Below are 4,664 nucleotides of genomic sequence, written 5' to 3'. Positions count from 1 at the left end.
TTTTATCAGAGACTGATGCAAATGACTGCAGCGTTTCAACACAAGCATCAAAACAATCTTTACTACCATCAAGGAAAAAAGTTGTGTCATCAGCAAACTGAGAAAGAAGAATTTCTTCATTCCTTATCTTAATACCTTTTATCTTTACATTTTGATTTACCATAAGTGCAAGCACCTCCGCACAGAGAAGGTACAGATAACAAGATAGGGGATCCCCTTGTCTGGTACCTCTTTTTACCTGAAACCATTCTGAATATTGACCATTTACAGACATACATGATTTGATTTTGTTATAAAAAGTTGCAACCCATCTTTGAACATCTTCTCCAATTTGAAAAAAAAGTAAAACCTTGCGCATAAAGGTCCAGGAAATGCTATCGAAAGCCTTCTCAAAGTCAACCATCAAGAGAAGACCAGGCACTTTATGCTCATTTGCATATGCAACAACCTAATATTATCACCAATGGACCTTCCCTTCAAAAACCAGTCTGATATTTACTAATCAACTTGGGAATAACTGCCTTTAGTCTGTTGGCAATACATGAAGCAATTTTGTGGGCAATAGAAAGAAGAGTTATTGGCCTCCAATGTTTTAAAAACTGCTTATCTTTTCCTTCTTTGGGAATACGAATTATAACCCATCCTTCTGCGTGGCAGACAATTCTCCTGACTGAAAACCATAGTTCAGTGAACGTACAAGAAAAACACCCAAATCTTTGAAACATAATTTATAAAATTCTGCGGTAAAAGCATCGGAGCCTGGACTTTTATCATTTCTTTCAATGCAAACAACGCTTCTTGTAATGTAATACAACCTTCCATTTTTCACTATCCTCTTTTGACAATACCGTTGGTGTTATCAAATCACCTAAGTTAAACTGCATCAGGTCATCTTCCTGTGACGTATACAACCGCTCATAAAAACTCTTCGTTTCTTTTAATATCAAATCGCTGTCATGTACTATTTCACCAGAGTCATTCTGAAAAAAGCTCATGGATTTTTGCACAAAATTTCTCTTTTCCAAACTACACAAATATTTTGTGCTCTTCTCTCCTTCATATATCCACTTCGCCCTTGACCTAACAATCATACCATTTAACTTTTTCCCCCTCAATGCTCTGAGCTCCTCTTTATTGTGTTCCAAAATATGCACATCCCCAGTCAGCACATCAACATTGCCCCAATATTGAGGCAACATTGCCGGTCACAGTGGCTCAATATTGAAAGTCAATATTGGATCAACATTGGAAGTGCAAATTGTTGCAATATTGAGGCAATGTTGGATTTCAATGTTGGATCAATGTTGGATTTCAATGTTGGATCAATGTTGGATTTCAATGTTGGAACAATGTTGGATTTCAATGTTGGATCAATGTTGGATTTCAATGTTGGAACAATGTTGGATTTCAATGTTGGAACAATGTTGGATTTCAATGTTGGATTTCAATGTTGGATTTCAATGTTGGAACAATGTTGGATTTCAATGTTGGAACAATGTTGGATTTCAATGTTGGATCAATGTTGGATTTCAATGTTGGAACAATGTTGGATTTCAATGTTGGATCAATGTTGGATTTCAATGTTGGATCAATGTTGGATTTCAATGTTGGATCAATGTTGGATTTCAATGTTGGAACAATGTTGGATTTCAATGTTGGATCAATGTTGGATTTCAATGTTGGAACAATGTTGGATTTCAATGTTGGAACAATGTTGGATTTCAATGTTGGAACAATGTTGGATTTCAATGTTGGATCAATGTTGGATTTCAATGTTGGAACAATGTTGGATTTCAATGTTGAGACAATGTTGGGGCAATATGGTGATAGCGTTGACAGTATTTGTTTTCATTGACATGCTCACAATTAAGCCTGTGAAAAAAGTTCATTCTATTTTGTTCTTTCAAAAATGAACTTTTTTCACAGGATTAATTGTGAGCATGTCAATGAAAACAAATACTATCAACACTATCACACCATTGCACCAATATTGCCCCTAGCATTTTATGTAACTTTTAAAACCTATTCACATACTCTTTAAGATTAAAACTATTTCAAATGTGTTGCATTTGCATCCGGCATTTGAAAAGTTGAATGTGTGTGTCAAGAATTCATTCATACTATGGACAACACGTGGTGAAAAATATAACAAATAATTGACAGGGAAGGCGTCAGTACTTTAGCGACGTTCACACACACACACACCAACACACAAACCCGTACATACTCACGAGGCCTCACACATGCACGCATATAACCACAAGCATGTAACATTTCAAATACACATACAATATTCCAGAAAACACACCTTCAAATATACTATCAAGCACACACGCAAGTCTCACTCAATTTTTAAGAACCGTATTCAGATCAATGAGCAGTATAATTTTAATAGCCTTCTTAAATTTATATAATTTCGTGTATGTAGAAAGAGTCGATTTTCAAGGTTCAATTTAATTCAGGAATGGGAAAGCTACAGACACCCCCGACCCCATCACACACACGCTGTGTGTTCAGAAAAACTGTAGGATCCAGGTCTACACGGCCTCCGTCCAGCGGCGTCGCGGCGCCCGTGCCGGTCGTTGACCTCTGCAATAACTCGTCGACAGGGACGTTGCTGCCGTAGCCGCTGTCGTCGCCGGTGATGTCGCCGCTGCCTGCCGCACTTGACAGTGGCCCATCGTCGCCCTGAAGTTCACGTATCAGAGCCAAAGTAGCAACATGGTGGCCCGGCTTTAGTTTGAGTTCAGTCACACTGGCCCTTGTGGCATTTACCAGTGCGATGTGCGTGTCAAAACCGGCCTCCACCAAAATTTCTGCCACCGTAGAAGGGAGCTGTTTTACCCACTTGTCAAACTTGAATTTGGAACTGTCTCTGTCAGTCATTTTGCACTGCTGCGTATAAAATTTTTGAAGTAAAAAGAACTGAGTAAAAATGTCCAAGTCAGCTTTGCTGCTGCTGCGCCGGTGTACAAAAGTTGACTGACTACACTGAATGCAAAAGCTAACAATCACATATCTTGGCGTAGGAATATTTTACTCAATAGGCCCTACACACACAACTGCCACACGATACAGGACCCCTCTCACGTGCAGCCCGACCCATCCGCCGAACACGCTACTCCAAGGTGTAACCCATCCCGCAGAAGGGACCGACTGCACGAGAGATTGGCGATTTCCTTGATTGGCGCATGCGTCGAAAGTCGTCTGACATCACAATCTTGCGCGAGCCCGCAATTCGCTGTGAGCCAACGTTTACTGTCTCGATCGAACAACACTCGGTGACAGCTGCGCCCGCGGCGCAGCAAGAGATTGCCGATCGCGGTGTGGCGATGGAAGAAACACCGTTTGTGAGAGTGAGCTTGATATCCAACAATAAACCAATGTTGAGACAACATTGCCTCAATACTCCGTGCTGACTGGGTCATCTTGACACAAATTTTCCTCCAAAGACTTAATGCTGGACATAAGTTTTGCTTCCAATTTATGCTCTTCAATTTTCGTCAAGCATGCGTAAGAAATACATTTGCCTCTAATCTTCAGAAGTAACTTTTCGAAAAAAAAGCTGATCATCAATAACAAACTGCAATTCATTATCATCAATTAAGTGTAAACTATCTGGGTGATTGTGATGTTAATGTTTACTGTTCATGTTGTTTTATCTGTGTCACTCACTCACGCTCACTGCAGACTCAGGAGAAGTAGTTCAGTTTCAACATTGTATTGAGGTATCCATCTTGCAGGAAGTACAGCCAAAAGGGAAGGGAAGATACTCCCAGTAAGCACAATATAACAGTATCCGCTATAGCTCAGAGGTACTGGGTTCCTGGTGTTTCACAGGTACCATGGATATCATTACAGTAATAAACTGGAACAACATACTCACGTTTAACTTCCAAAATTACTTCTTTTACAAGGTTCATAAACACTTTATCTCGGAGCAAGGAATTATTAAATTTCCAGAGGGAACGTTGTCTTTTTCTAATTTTAGTTCTGAAGGCTTTCTTTCTTTATTTGGTGTTTAACGTCGTTTTCAACCACGAAGGTTATATCGCGACGGGGAAAGTGGGGAGATGGGATAGAGCCACTTGTCAATTGTTTCTTGTTAACAAAAGCACTAATCAAAAATTTGCTCCAGGGGCTTGCAACGTAGTACAATATATTACCTTACTGGGAGAATGCAAGTTTCCAGTACAAAGGACTTAACATTTCTTACATACTGCTTGACTAAAATCTTTACAAAAATTGACTATATTTTATACAAGAAACACTTAACAAGGGTAAAAGGAGAAACAGAATCCGTTAGTCGCCTCTTACGACATGCTGGGGAGCATCGGGTAAATTCTTTCTCGTCCCAACCAATATGGGACTCCCCCTAACCCGCGGGGGGTAGTTCTGAAGGCAATCGATACAAGAGAATGGTCAGAACAATAACCAGGCAATATATTTGTACTCACCAAATCAAGGCAAAGTTCTTCAGAAACAAGAACAAAATCCAATCTGCTTCTTTGTATACTGTTAAAGCGACGCCAGGTAATTTTCTTAATTCAGGATGCATGGTTCTAAACACATCTACGAGATCATACTTATTCATAAACTCCAAAATTGTTTCTCTACTTTTACAACGGTACACATTTTTGGGCTGGTTTGAGTCCACTCTTGCA

Source organism: Littorina saxatilis, linkage group LG16, assembly GCF_037325665.1.
Source record: "Littorina saxatilis isolate snail1 linkage group LG16, US_GU_Lsax_2.0, whole genome shotgun sequence".
NCBI lineage: Eukaryota > Metazoa > Mollusca > Gastropoda > Littorinimorpha > Littorinidae > Littorina > Littorina saxatilis.
This window is presented reverse-complemented; position numbering follows the sequence as displayed.